Source organism: Myxine glutinosa, chromosome 8 (genome assembly GCF_964187855.1).
Source record: "Myxine glutinosa chromosome 8, kmMyxGlut1.1, whole genome shotgun sequence".
NCBI lineage: Eukaryota > Metazoa > Chordata > Myxini > Myxiniformes > Myxinidae > Myxine > Myxine glutinosa.
In genome coordinates, this window is record NC_136268.1 from 68,965,544 (window position 1) to 68,981,428 (window position 15,885).

Here is a 15,885-nt window from a genome sequence, read left to right on the forward strand (position 1 = left end):
ATTTCAATTGTCACCATGCCAGTTGGCTGGGTGTGGGTACCACTCTCACCAGCCATGGCTCCTCAGCAAAGGACTTCTGCGACTCACTGGGACTGACACAATCTATCAATTTCCCGACCCGGATCTCAGTCAACGGAGCATCTTCTCTTCTGGACTTGGTTATGACTAACTTCCCTGAAAATGTCTGCTGCTCTTCTTCTGCTCCAATCGGATCATCTGATCACGTCCTTGTTAAAGTGGACATCTCTCTGACCATTCTCAGGGAGCCTGCTCAGCGTCGATGAGTCTGGCATTTCACTCAGGCCAACTGGCACGGTCTTCAAGCAGCCGTCAATCATCTGGACTGGTCTCCCATCTCTCCCACCTCTGACATCAACTCATCCTGGGAATTCTTCCAAAGTAAATTGCTCTCTCTCTCATGCACAGATTTATCCCATCTCGTCTTCAGTTGTCATACCCTTCCTCCCGTCCATGGTACACGGAATCTTGTGGTGAGGCTGTTGCCCAGAAACAACTTGCCTTCGTCTCCTGGAAAGCAAATCCAACGGAAGGAAATCTCATTTCCTTTCACAAAGCCAGAAACAAGTGTGTGTCCACCCTCAGGAGAGCCAGGAAACAATATCTCTCCGTTCTCAAGACCGAACTCTCTTATCTGTCTCCCTCTTCCAAATCCTGGTGGCATCTGGTCAAATCTGTTTCTGGTGTTTGTTCCCCCTCCATCCCCTCCCTTACCTCAAACGGCTACACAGCTGACTCCGCACGTGAAAAAGCTGAATGCCTCAACTCTGTGTTTGTCTCTAAATCTTGTGTCCCAAACCCATCCCTCTCTGTACCCACCATACCCAGTCATACCCAGCTGCTCCTGGACTCCGTGTCCTTTCCTCCTGACAAGGTGGAAAAGTTTCTGTCAACCCTCGACTCTGATTCTGCAACTGGACCTGACAGCATCAGCCCACGGGTCCTAAAATCCTGTTCTTCTGCTCTTTCACTCCCTCTCTCTGTTCTCTTCACCCTCTCTTTTGCTCAAGGTCAACTGCCATCTGCTTGGAAATCAGCCAACATCACCGCTTTGCACAAAAAAGGTGCAAAAACAGATCCCGCAACTACAGATCAATCAGCCTTCTCCCAATTATCAGCAAAGTCATGGAATCCATCATTGCTTCGGATATGAAATCTTTCCTCTTCTCCAATGGCTTGATCTCTGATCATCAATTTGGTTTCAGACCAGGTCAATCTACTCTGGACATGCTGCTTCTGCTGTCTCAACAATGGATGGAGGTCCTCAATGCCAAACAGGAAATTAGAGATGTCTCCCTCGACATATCACGTGCCTTCGATACGGTCTGGCACCCCGCTCTGCTCACCAAACTCTCCTCCTTTGGTATCCATGGAAATCTCCACGCATGGCTGGCGGACTTCCTCTCTAGTCGTCATCAACGTGTGGCCCTGAATGGGTTTCTCTCATCTCCTCTTCCTGTTCAGGCTGGAGTTCCCCAAGGCAGTGTTCTGGGCCCTGTGCTTTTTCTGGTCTTCATCAAAGATCTCTCTGACTCTCTTGAAAATCCTCTCTATCTCTTTGCTGATGACTCCACTCTCTGCTGCTCCATTCCTCATCCCTCAGATCGGCAGTCTGCAGCCTCCTCACTCTCTGCAGACCTGGACATAATCACAGACTGGGCAAACAAGTGGAACATGTCTTTCAATCCTGACAAATCTCACACTCTGACGATGTCTCTCCGAAAAGACCGACTGGACAACCCTCCCATCTACTTTCTGAATAATCCTCTCCAAGAAGTTCTGTCACTCAAGCTTTTGGGTCTCACTATCTGCCATGATCTTTCCTGGGAAAACCACATTTCCAAGCTGGCCTCCAAAGCCAGTCGCCGACTGGGCATCCTCCGTCGTGCGAAGTCCTTCCTTGGCACACCTGAGCTCCTCACCACATACAAGGCTTTCATCCGCAGCTCAATGGAGTACTGCTCTCCCCTCTGGGCTGGTGCTCCTGCCTCACACCTAGCTCGTCTTCACGCTGTTGAAACCAAAGCGTTCAGAATCATTGGAATCTCCCGCGATGACGCTATCTCCGAGGGCCTTTCACTCACTCACCGCAGGCAGGTTGGTGGTCTTTCCGTCTTCTACCGACTCCTCTCCGGCCTTGCTCCCCCAGCTCTCTCTGGGCTCTGTCCCCCAAATATTCCTGCAGGTCACACAAGATCTGCCTGCAACCCTCTTATGGTTAAACTGCCAAAATCAAGACTCTCTGCTCACCTTCACTCCTCTTTTCTCCCGCCTCTGGAACAAACTCCCTCACTCTCTTCAATCCCACTCCTCCCTCCAGGTCTTTAAAACGGCTGTTCAACACCATCTCTTATCTTCCCCAATCCAAAACCTTGATCTTTTCTACCCCCGCTAATTTCACCCCAAATCCACTTTTTTGAGGTGACTTTTGACTTCTTTCCTGGAAGTCCTTGGTGTCCTTGCGTTTTATACCTATCCTGCCTCCCCCCAGGCCCTCTCCCTCCAAAAACATCTCCTGATGTCCCTGCTCTCAAATGTTGTGTTTGAGTGCTCCTCACCTTCTCTCCCCATCTTGTCGACCGCTCCCCTTTTTATATACTTTGTTTGCTTGTTTGTTTGATTTGTTTGTTTGATAAATGTTAGCTCTTTCACGAGCCTCGACTCTGTACACAAAAAAAAAAAAAAAAAAAAAAGCAGAGGAAAGGAAAGCAGAAAAGGAAAGAGCAGAACAGGAACGAGAACTCCAGGAAAGGTTAAAAGCAGAGGAAAGGAAAGCAGAAAAGGAAAGAGCAGAACAGGAAAGAGAACTCCAGGAAAGGTTAGAAGAGAAAAAAGCAGAGGAAAGGAGAGCTGCCAGGGAACTCGAAGCAGAGGAGAGAAAAGCCGACAGGGAGTTAAAGGACCGTGAAATGGCGCTTCAGCAGGAAATTAGACTCAAGGAGCTGGATGTGATGAAAGAACGGGGAGATGTACCATCCATGCCGACTGGTTCGACACCGAGTCAGAACACCTGGGATGTTGGCAGACATGTGAGGCTGGTTCCACCCTTCAATGAAAAGTAGGTAGCCAATTTGTTTTCACACTTTGAGAAGGTGGCTCAACTGCTAACCTGGCCTGAGGAGTCCTGGACCATATTAGTGCAAAGTGTTCTGGTGGGCAAAGCTCAAGATATTTATTCGGCCTAACCGATTGACCAATGTGCAGATTATGAGATTTTGAAGAAAAACATTCTCAAAGCCTATGAATTGGTCCCGGAAGCTTACCGACAAAAATTCCGGAATGCCAGGAAGAGGGAGAGTGAGACCCATGTGGAGTTTGCCAGAATGAAAAAAACCATGTTTGATAGGTGGTGTGATTCAAAAGGGGTTGGGAAAGACTTCGAACTATTACGACAATTGATCCTGGTGGAGGAATTCCAGCAGTGTGTCCACGAGGACATCAAAGTACATCTGGAGGAAAGGAAAGTTCCAAAGTTGTATGAGGCAGCAACCATGGCAGATGACTATGCCTTAACACACAGGGTGGGGTGCCACAAACCTAACTTCTCGCCTAGACTTAAACAGGGGAGCTATGGTACATCCGGTGCGGAGAACGAAAAGGCATGAGGGCGGTCTCGAGATGATGATGGGGACCACTCTGATACCACAACTTTTAGAAATCAGAGAACTGCGGTCCCAAGGCAGACCCATCTTCCGGGGGGCTCGAGGCAGACCATGAGGTTCTCCTCCGGGCCAAGTTGCGCTTTTTGCCATAAACCTGGACACTTGATGTCTCAGTGTTACCCCATGAAAAGGGAAAACCAAGAACGGAATCAGCCTAGTATGACTCCGAATGCATTGGCAAATGTGAGAAATCGTTCTTGGAGAGCAGAGCCTTGTGAAGGTTCCCCTGCCAAAGTTACGGCATCCCGGAGCGACCTTGTTCAAGAGGGTTACAAACCTTTCATTTCAGAGGGGTTTGTGTCACTGGATGGGGACTGGACTAACCCGAGACCTGTTAGGGTATTGAGGGACACAGGAGCACACCAATCTTTGATGCTTGAGGGCATTTTGCCATTGTCAGAGAAGACGGCAACTGGGGTTAGTGTGCTTTTACAGGGGGTTGGTGGCTATGTTAAAGCTCCACTTCATGTCATCCATTTGAGGTCTGATTTGGTGTCAGGACCGGTCACCGTAGGTTTACAAGCCACTCTTCCTGTAGAGGGAATCTCTTTTATTGTCGGGAATGATTTGGCCGGTGGTCGAGTTTCTGGTAATCCAATGTTGGTGGACAAGCCCAGTAAGGAAAATAACACCACGCGGTTAGAGAAGGAGATTCCGGGTATCTTTCCATCCTGTGCAGTGACTCGGGCTATGGGTAGAAGGCACTCTGAAGAGAAGGAAAAGGAAAGCGAGGGGGATTTTGGGTCCTTAGAGATATTGGAAGAAACCTCGGAAAGAAATAATGACAAGGGGAGTGACCTCCAAGAACTTAAGGAAAAGGTGGCGTATGGAACAAAAGGGGACATGGAGTGTCCGTCGGAGACCGCGGGGAACGAGGGTGAGCAAACTGTGCTGGTCCGAAAGAGACTGGTGGAAGAGCAACACGGGGACTCGGAGATCCGGAGTTTACTGGGGAAAGCCGTTACAGAGGAAGAGGCTACGAAGATACCTCTTGGTTACTTCATGAAGGGGGAAATACTCATGAGAAAATGGAGACCACCGGACGTGCCGGCAGACGATGAGTGGAAAGTTCATTACCAAATTGTGGTGCCACCGCCGTACCGGAAGGAGATCTTGGGTTTGGCACACGAGACACCTTGGGCCGGGCACCTGGGAGTGAACAAGACCTGTGACAGAATATTGGTACATTTTTTCTGGCCAGGATTGCGACGGGATGTGGCGGAGTTCTGCAAATCTTGCCATTCTTGTCAACTGGTGGGAAAGCCTAATCAAACAAGCGTTACGCCTAGCTCCCCCGTCGGCGAAGTGATGTGAGTTGACAAAGTGGAAGACGCAGAAAACATGCTATGATATGATATTTCGCTCACAAGGTTCAGACATACATGGAGGCGGCCATCTTGGATTTTGACGTGGCGACCCAATTTTCAATGGCGTTCTTCCTTATGCCTAGATACACCCACACACCAGATTAGAAGTTGGTACTTCGCTTATTTTTCAAGATATTCCGCTCACAAGGTTCAGACATACATGGCGGTGGCCATCTTGGATTTTGACGTGGCGACCCAATTTTCAATAGCCTTCTTCCTTGTGCCTAGATACACCCAAACACCAGATTAGAAGTTGGTACTTTCCTTACTTTTCAAGATATTTCACTCACAAAGTTCAGACATATATATGGCGGCGGCCATATTGGATTTTGACGTGGCGACCCAATTTACAATAGCGTTCTTCCTTATGCCGAGATACACCCACACACCAAATTAGAAGATGGTACTTCGCTTATTTTTCAAGATATTCATCTCACAAGGTTCAGACATACATGGCGGTGGCCATTTTGGATTTTGACGTGGCGACCCAATTTTAAACAGCCTTCTTGCTTGTGCCGAGATACACCCACACACCAGATTAGAAGTTGGTACTTCGCTTATTTTTCAAGATATTTCGCTCACAAAGTTCAGACATATATATGGTGGCGGCCATCTTGGATTTTGACGTGGCGACCCACTTTTCAATAGCGTTCTTCCTTATGCCTAGATACACCCACACACCAGATTAGAAGTTGGTACTTCGCTTATTTTTCAAGATATTCATCTCACAAGGTTCAGACATACATGGCATCAGACATACATGGCATCAGACATACATGGCGGCGGCCATCTTGGATTTTGACGTGGGTTGCACCCACACACCAAATTCGAATGCGGTCCTTCGCTTACGCACGCACGCATGCACGCACGGACACACGGACAGAGGGGAAAGCCATAGTCCCCCTTTCGCTACGCTGTGCGACGGGGGACAAAAATCCCATCCGCCCCTTTAAAACCAATTCCAGCTTTTGAAGAGCCATTCACCCGAGTCATTATTGACTGTGTGGGCCCTTTACCCAAAACTAAGGCTGGACATCAATATTTGCTGACCATCACGTGTGCGTCCACAAGGTTCCCAGAGGCAGTGCCTCTTACGAAAATAACAGCGGCAGTTATTGTGAAGGCCTTGATTAAATTTTTCACTTTGGTTGGTCTACCTAAGGTCATCCAATCTGATCAGGGTTCCAATTTCATGTCCATGCTTTTTCAACAAGTGATCACCAAAAGATCACGACCACATCCGGCGTACCAAGAATTCCTGCTGTAATCTCCAGATTCGACCGGATATGTCCAACTGGACCCCAAGAGCAAAGTTTCTGGACAACACTCATAACAAGAGTGAGCTCATCCACCTTCTCTCTTCAACCTTCCGAAAACATCACATCAGTGTGGAGCAGTGTGACAATGATGCTGACACTTCAATTGTGAGAGAGGCATTGGCTGCTGCTTGGCATCCAACACCTGTTGGGCGTGGAACAAATCAGATCAAGCACTTACCATCCCAAGAGCCAAGGGGCTTTGGAAAGGTTTCACCAGACGTTGAAGAATATGATTAGAACGTATTGTTTTGAATGTGACAAGGATTGGGATGAAGGAATACCCTTATTGTTGTTTGCTACGAGGGAGTTCGTGCAGGATTCATTGGGATTCAGTCCTTTTGAACTTGTGTTTGGACACGCAGTGCGATGACCGTTGAAATTGGTGAAAGAACAGTGGTTACAGCAGGAGTCACCAACACCGATGGTGGAGTATGTGTCCACGGTAAGACACAGGTTGGCAAAGGCCTGTGACGTGGCAAGAAAGAACTTCAAAATGACCCAGGGAAAAATGAAAGAGAGACATGACAAGAAATCTCAGATAAGGAACTTCAGTCCCAAGGACCGGGTGTTAGTATTGCTTCCTGTTCCAGGTCAGCCACTACAGGCTAGGTATTTTTGTCCTTATGCAGTGGAAAAGAGGGTTAATGAGACAGATTACGTGGTGGCAACTCCCGACCGACGGAAAAAGCAACAGCTGTGTCATGTCAACCGACTGAAGAAATAGCATGAGAGGCAGCCTGTGGAAGAAATGGTTCCTATCTCACCTGTCGTGCCGATGGCCGGGGAACAAGTGAATACAGAGGGGGACGCTGGGGTGAAGTTTGATAACTTGGATGACCAGGCTTGTCCCAGATTGACGAACACAGAAGTGTTGAGTCATTTAAATAAAAAATTAGGTCATTTGACGAGGGAACAACAAGGGCAACTATCCAGCCTAATTTTGGAATTTACACATTTGTTCACTGATGTACCTGGTCGTACTGACCTGGTATATCATGATATTGAGGTGGGGGAAGCCACTCCGGTGAAACAACACCCCTATCGGATGAACCCTGTGAAGATGGAGTATCTCCGGAAGGAGATGCAATATATGTTGGAAAATGACATCATCGAACCAAGTAACAGTGAATGGAGCTCACCATGTGTGTTGGTTCCGAAACCCGATGGCAGTTTTCGTTGTTGTACGGATTTAAAACGGGTTAATGCAGTGACCAAGACCGACTCCGATCCCCTCCCGAGGATTGATGACTCTATTGATCGGATAGGCCCAGCTAAATTTGTAACCAAATTTGACTTGCTGAAAGGGTATTGGCAGATGCCTCTTACTGATAGAGCCAAGGAAATCTCCACTTTAGTCACTCCAAATGGGTTGTATCAGTACAAGGTTCTTCCCTTTGGATTGAAAAACGGGCCGGCTACATTTCAACGGCTGATTAATAAGCTCATTGCAGACCTTGAGGGGGTGGAGGCTTATCTGGATGATGTCATCATCCACACCGTGACCATGGAAGACCACATTAAACAAATCCATGCATTTTTTCAGAAAAAGACCGAGGCAGGGTTGACCATCAACTTAGCTAAGAGTGAGTTTGTAAAGGTGGTGTTCCTCGGCCATGTCGTAGGTCAGGGTCAGGTGCAACCGGTGACAGCCAAGATAGAAGCCATTGATCGCTTCCAAGTCCCAAAAGGGAAGAAAGAGCTGATGAGATTCTTAGGTATGGCGGGTTGGTACCGGCGGTTCTGTAGGAATTTTTCTGATGTGGTAGCCCCTTTAACGAGTTTTCTGAGAAAAGAAACCAAATTTGTTTGGGATGACAAATGTCAGGCGGCCTTTGCCCACGTCAAAGCAATATTAATGAGCTCTCCGGCCCTAGCAGCCCCGGACTTTCAAGCACCTTTCAAGTTGGCCATCGATGCAAGTGATGTAGGGGCTGGGGCAGTCCTATTACAAGAAGATGAGGAGGGAGTGGATCACCCGGTGTGCGACTACTCCAAGAAGTTCAACAAACATCAGGCAAATTATGCCACCGTGGAGAAAGAGACCCTGGCTCTCCTGCTAGGGCTGCAGCATTATGAGGTGTATCTAGGAATTACGTCCTTTCCCATAAAAGTCTTCACGGATCACAACCCCTTAACCTTCATTCAAAAAAAGAAAAATAAAAACCAGAGGTTAATGAGATGGAGTTTGGCTTTGCAGGGGTTCAACTTGGAAATTGAACATGTAAAGGGCAGGGACAATGTCGTGGCTGACGCTTTGTCCAGAGTCAATTAATGTTGGAAATCTCTGTGGGTTGTTCGAAGTTTGTTGCTTTATTTTTGGGAGCTATTAATTGCTGCTCACGGGAATTGGTGATTTGGGGTTGTGAGTTTATTTTTGTTTGTTTAAAGAGTTTGCATGCAAAGAGAGTTTTCGCTGTGTTCAAACTTTCTTTCTTGAGGGGGGGAAGTGTTACGGATTCGTCACTTCCGCTGTTGTGGTTTTCACCCACTTGACATGTTTCTGATATCATGTAGTATTATTATTCTCAAAAGGTTTAGTATTCAGGAACAGCTATCTAAAGTTAAAAAGGTTAACGTAAAATGATACAGGAAACCGACCCGGAAGAAAAAGGCGGTAAAGGAGAATAGACATGAAGAATAGACATAGACATGAAGCGTGAGGACAGGGAAAAATGAGGCGTCCTGAAGAAGCTCCGTACCTAGCGTGATTGAGCGTACATGGCAAGGGGACTTTGAGTCCTTGAGAGGAATCTCGTGCGATCGGTGTTATCGCTGGAGTTGTGGAAGATCCTGCGAAGTCAGGTACAGGCGTGAGGTTCCGGAGAATCTTCGCCGCAAGGCCGCGGCTCGAGTGAGAGCCGTCCGCCATTTCGCCCCGCGCGCTAGCTTCATCGGAAAAGGTTTTTTGTCACGTCGGCTGGGCTTATCCTCCGGTGGCTTGCCGGGGACGGCTGTGCAATAAAGCGGCACTTGAAGATTGCACTGCGGTTCGCGGATTGAACGGTGCATGTGCACGTCTGGATCGCGTCCTTGGGAGCTCCTTTTCCACTGCCCGTTTGCTGTTGGCGTGGATCACGTGACAGTCCACGCCTTGCCTACACCTCCTTACTTGCCATCGCCCCGTCGCCTCATCTCCGTTGAGTTATAGAGACATTGAGGGGTTTTTGTTCCAGTCACCGGGAACGCAGTGAGTTATGTGACTTAGTGTTGGTACCAACCTAAGATATATTGATTGTCTGGATTTGCCATCATTATTGGTAATATTATTATTGTGTGGTTTTTAAATATATTATTGGTTTGTTATCCCCATTGGTGTGGTTTCCTTGTTGATTTCGACACGGAGTAGTATATATTTTTCTGCCGTGATTCCTCCCAGGGTTCGGAGGTACACCGAGACCAGGAGGTCGGGGAGGAACACGTAACATCTGGTCCGAGATATAAATTTAACATGTGATCTGGGCTAATGGCTAAATTTAACATGTGATCTGGGCTGATGGCTAAATTTAACATGTGGTCTGGTCCGAGATATAAATTTAACATGTGATCTGGGCTAATGGCTAAATTTAACATGTGATCTGGGCCTATGGCTAAATTTAACATTTGATCTGGGCTTATGGCTAAATTTACATGTGATCTGGGCTTATGGCTAAATTTAACATGTGGTCTGGTCCGAGATATAAATTTAACATGTGATCTGGGCTAATGGCTAAATTTAACATGTGATCTGGGCTGATGGCTAAATTTAACATGTGATCTGGGCCTATGGCTAAATTTAACATGTGATCTGGGCTTATGGCTAAATCTAACATGTGATCTGGGCTTATGGCTAAATTTAACATGTGATCTGGTCCAAGATCTAAATTTAACATGTGATCTGGGCTAATGGCTAAATGTAACATGTGGTCTGGGTTTATGGCTAAATTTAACAGAAGCCATGCCAAAGCCAGGCTAACTTTCTTTTAGTTTGATAAATCTGATGGAGTTTGGGGAGTCGTTTTTGATTCCTCCATTTGTCACTCTCTTACCATCACTTAGATGTAAATTTACATGTAACCACACGTAACCTTTTACACATACGTTAAAAGCTACAGTTAATGGCTGCAAAACGTTAAAATAATCAAAGCAAAGTTTGAAGTTAATAAGTTTAACTAACTTACTGAAGTTAGATCTACTGATGTGGGTGAACTTGTATTACCGAAGAGGTATTACTGTAGACGAACTGTAAAGAAAAAAAAATAAATCAAATGTTACTTTAAAAAAAAAAAAAACTTTAACAATTCAAATTGATAACTACATTTATTTTTTGTATTTTTGTATTTTTTGCAAATACAAAAATTGTATTTTTTTATTTTTATGTCGAAGGCTCCAATCACGGACTATATAGTCCTCATCGACGCCAGGTCTTAAATAAAAGAGCTGCATTGATAGAAAAGTGAAGAAAGAGAGAATAGTCCAAGAGTTTTTGAGGAAGTAAAAAAATCTGCTTTTTGAACAGGGGAATGTCGTTAGTGTTTGGAAAGCATTAGAAGGCCCACAGCAGAGCAGCTACACAGGGTGGAGAATACTGAATCTGATTAGGAAGACAATAACAGCGGCATGTCATTTACACAAGTGAGTGTATCAGTGCTGTGAGGTTGAGAGAGGAAAAAATGGTTTATCACACTACAACTGCATAACAAGATACAGCAATGCCAGCTTGACTCTGGGGCAGTGGGGCAACATGTGATGTAATGAGCTGAAAAAACAAGATGATTCTAGCACCTAAAGCCCAACTCTTACCAAGTGACACGAGACTGGAGTTGTATTCGGGCGAGCTGATGAAGTCATTTGGACTTCCAAAACAAAGTGTGTAATATGTGGACGAACACACAAGCTTGAGATTTAAATTGTGAAGGCCACCCAGAAACCCATTTTGTCAGGCTCCACATGTAAGCGCTTGGGACTGATGCACTTCATTGTCCCTGCTGAGCTGCGCAAAATGGAGCACCAGCTGACTGTCTCCTTGAACAAACAACAACTGATAAGCGCATACAACGATGTTTTCATTGGGCCAATAGAGCCGGTACATTTTGAAATGGACGCCAGTATTTGTCCAGTCCAGTGCAACCCAAGCAATATGCCCATAGCCATGAAGGCACGATGTCCGCCATGAAGGCACAGCTGAAGTCCGCCATGTAGGCACAGCTGAAGTCCACCATGAAGGCACAGCTGAAGTCCGCCATGTAGGCACAGCTGAAGTCCACCATGAAGGCACAATAGACATGAAGCAGATGGTCACAACAAACTGGATAAGTAACATAGTCATTGTGAAAAAGACTGAGAAGCAATTGACATCCTCATTGTTGGCTGTGGGGACAAAGATGACGAAGCAGACCGCGAACATGACGCAAAGTTGTTTTTTTTTTGTTTTTTTGTATACAAGATCGAGGCTCGTGAAAGAGCGAACATTAATCACACAGAAAGACAAACCGACACATAAAACATATAACATTGGGAGCGGTAGACAAGATGGGGAGAGAGGAGGAAGGACACACAAACACAACACAACAAACACAACAAACACAAACACAACACAACAAACACAAACACAACACAACACACAAACACAACATTATTTTGAGAGCAGGGACCGAGAGACATGGAGACATCGAGAGATCTGTGAGAGGGAGAGGGCATTGGGGGGTGGGGGCATGGGAAGGGGGGGGGGGGGGTGGGAGAGGTATAAAACATATGGACACTGCCAGGACTTCCAGGAAAGAAGTTGGAATTTCAAACAAGGTGGATCTGGGGTGAAATTAGCGGGGGTAGAAAGGATCAAGGTTTTGGATGGGGGAAGATAAGAGATGGTGGTGAACAGCTGTTTTAAAGACCTGGAGGGACGAGTGGGATTGAAGGGAGTGAGGGAGTTTGTTCCAGAGGCGGGAGAAAAGAGGAATGAAAGAGTGAAGGTGAGCAGAGAGCCGAGATTTCGGCAGTTTAACCATCAGAGGGTTGCTGGCAGATCTTGTGCGACCTGTAGGAATATTTGGGGGACAGAGCACAGAGAGAGCTGGGGGTGCAAGGCCGGAGAGGAGTCGGTAGAAGACAGAAAGACCACCTACCTGCCTGCGGTGAGTGAGTGAAAGGCCCTCAGAGATAGCTTCATCGCGGGAGATTCCAATAATTCTGAAAGCTTTGGTTTCGACAGCGTGAAGCCGAGCTAGGTGTGAGGCAGGAGCACCGGCCCATAGGGGAGAACAGTATTCCATTGAGCTGCGGATGAAAGCCTTGTATGTGGTGAGGAGCTCAGGTGTGCCGAGGAAGGACTTCGCACGACGGAGGATGCCCAGTCGGTGACTGGCTTTGGAGGCCAGCTTGGAAATGTGGTTTTCCCAAGAAAGATCATGGCAGATAGTGAGACCCAAAAGCTTGAGCGACAGAACTTCTTGGAGAGGATTGTTGAGAAAGTAGATGGGAGGGTTGTCCAGTCAATCTTTTCGGAGAGACATAGTAAGAGTGTAAGATTTGTCAGGATTGAAAGACATGTTCCACTTGTTTGACCAGTCTGTGATTTTGTCCAAGTCTTCAGAGAGTGAGGAGGCTGCAGACTGCCGATCTGAGGGTAGAGGAATGGAGCGGCAGAGAGTGGAGTCATCAGCAAAGAGATAGAGAGGATTTTCCAGAGAGTCGGAGAGATCATTGATAAAGACCAGAAAAAGCACAGGGCCCAGAACACTGCCTTGGGGAACTCCAGCCTGAACAGGAAGGGGAGTTGAGAGAAATCCATTCAGGGCCACACGTTGACTACGACCAGAGAGGAAGTCCGCAAGCCATGCATGGAGATTTCCATGGATACCATAGGAGGAGAGTTTGGTGAGCAGAGCTGGGTGCCAGACCGTATCGAAGGCACGTGATATGTATTGGCACTGATGGATTACTGGCACTGATAAGTTACTGGCACTGATGGATTACTGCAGGCAGGTTAAACTAAGACTTGGACTGAAGAAGCTGCAGTTCAAGGTGAGAAAGGTCCGTTTCCATTGACATATTATACTGTCTTCAAATGGTCCGAAAACTCATCCTGAAAAGGCAAGAGCTATCCTGGAAATGTCACACCCAACAGACGTGAAGGCGGTCCAATGTTTCATTGGCTTTGTGACCTACCTGGCCAAATTCACGATATGACTGGCTACCGAAAGACGATGCTGCCGTGCATGAAATAAAGCACCTGGTCACCACCGTGCCTGAATTAAGGCACTATGACATCTCAAAGCCAGTCACCATGCAAAGTGACTAAAGCCAAGGTGCTGTCTCTTGCAGGAGGGACAACCAGTTGCATTTGCATGAAGGGTGTTAACATTTATGTAGCAAAACTATGTACAGATCGAAAAAGGATGCTTGAGATAGGTTCACTATGTTAACAAATATAATTTCGTTCAAAATTTTGGGAGATTAGCAAACCTGTACATTTTTGGAATCATCAGAGCATGGAGAATCCGAAAATCAATGTTGGCATTTGCACAGACACCTGCATGGCCGCCATTTTGGATTTTCAAAATGGCCTCCATAAAATACATATTTTGCGCTATCTCGGCTTCTGGTCAACCTAGAAACTTAATTAAATATGCTAATCCTATGTTTTCTGGGTCAAGCAATCCAATAAAGGCCTCAAAATAGTGCTCAGGATTATAGAAAAGCAACAAACAAAGGTAATTGAAAACCATTGTCTTTATATTTGTGATATAACTGTATTACATAATACATGATTATTGCAAGTCCTTTGAAGTTATAGGTATGGGTTTATAAAGCAAGAAAGCAGCCTTGTTAGTATCACATTGAACTATAAGTCCTATACACAGGATCTACTAGGTCTATACCGTTCAGGAATATGCGTTTACAGATCTTCATCACTGTCCTGAGTGTCATTTTCGCAAAGGTGTCTACCCAAATGCCAACATGAATTTTTGGATTCCTCATGCTCTGAATATTCCAAAAATGCATAGTTTTGCTCATCTCCAAAAATTTGGAACGAAAAAACATAGTGAACCTGACTAATAGTGTTTGCCTGTCGATGCTTCCCATACTACCTGCATGGCCAGGAAGTGATCATGGCAGAGGCTGATCACAAGCCACTCATTGCCATTTTTAGCAAGCCCAGTGTCTTTGCCGTGCAAGTGCAGTGCAAGTAATTTTCTTACTTTTTTCTTATGTAATTTTCAGCAAGCGCAGTGCTTGATGTCAAGGAGGCTGAAGACGTCCTTATCTGTGGCCAACAACTTCCTCGAGCCTTGTGTCATCCCAGGTATCTTGGAGAAACTGCGTCAAAACTCACCTTGCGTCAAAACTCTTGGAGAGTCACCTTGGGTGTGTCAAAGACTTTCCTGAGCTGAATGTTGGTGAGTACATCTGCATTAAACCGCTTCCCGGAAGGTAGGAACTGGTGTGAAACAAGTTGCCCTGCGCTCCTATTTCATGAATGTGGAAGGTGCCCTGTATCGCCACAGTCACGTGGACCTGAGAGTGGCCGAGTCAGCACCACCTCCCTGTTATGGACTGCCCTTGAATGGGCTAGTGGAGGAAAGGCGCAGCTCGAGCATCGCAAGACACCAGCCGGGAGGACCAGCAGCACACCCTCAACACCAGCCGAGGTCAAAGAGCCTCCCTCACAACAGTAACAGCAAGCACATTTATTACTTTGATGTGACTGTTATGGTTGAACTATTCAGCGCCTGGCATAGTCCTATGTTATAATTTTGCCAGAGGAACAGGAGTCAATTTCTTTCCCCAATAAATAAACAAGTCGACATACTTTTAAAGTACACCACCCCAATGCGAAATAAATAAATAAAAGACATTCTAAATAAAGAATATATGCAGCACATGGAGATGGAATGGGGACGAAGCAGTATACAGTAATTAATTGATTAATTGTGTAATTTAAATAAATAATAGTCATAAAATAATTAATTTATTAGTCAATTGGCTAATAGCATACCTAAACCACCACCGTTTCATCCAACTCTTTGAAAGTCTAACATTTTGAAAATTAATGAATTAACTAATTAATCGAAATAGTAAACAATTTATCGATTAATTGATGAATCAATAAATCAAAAATACCCTTTACAGCCAAATCACTTGGTCACTGTCGTGTCCAAATATCAGCTTCCTATATCAAAAGGTGCCTCAGATATTGCCCAGATGAGAAAGGAAATAAATAAGTACTTAATAAATCGATAATAATTAAGTAATTAATCAATTAATTGATTAATCAAAAATACAGTTTTTGCCAAAGCATGTGCTCACTATTGTGCCCAAATTTCAGCTTTCCAGTTCAAAGGATGGCTGGATATCACCCAGAAAAACAAGAAAACAAACAAACAGAGTGAAATCGGAGTACTCCCTTATGGCGTGTGTCAAGCAGCACCTGGAGATGGAATAGGAAAGGAGCTGTGTACAATAAACAAGGATGTCATAGCCCCTGTGGTTCTAGTAATTTTGCTGTATGGAGTTAAAGGTCGCCAGTCAGCCATCTTTAGT

The 15,885-nt window shown here is 45.8% G+C and overlaps 1 long non-coding RNA gene across 1 annotated transcript in view; it reads left to right on the forward strand.

The window, feature by feature from the left end:
• The first annotated feature begins 14,849 nt into the window (after nt 1-14,849).
• The window catches only part of LOC144893290 (uncharacterized), a 41,097-nt gene continuing 40,061 nt past the window's right edge, over nt 14,850-15,885 (forward strand). The window contains exon 1 of the long non-coding RNA XR_013624320.1: nt 14,850-14,993. This is a non-coding gene — a long non-coding RNA (uncharacterized LOC144893290). The remainder of the gene's footprint in view (nt 14,994-15,885) is intronic.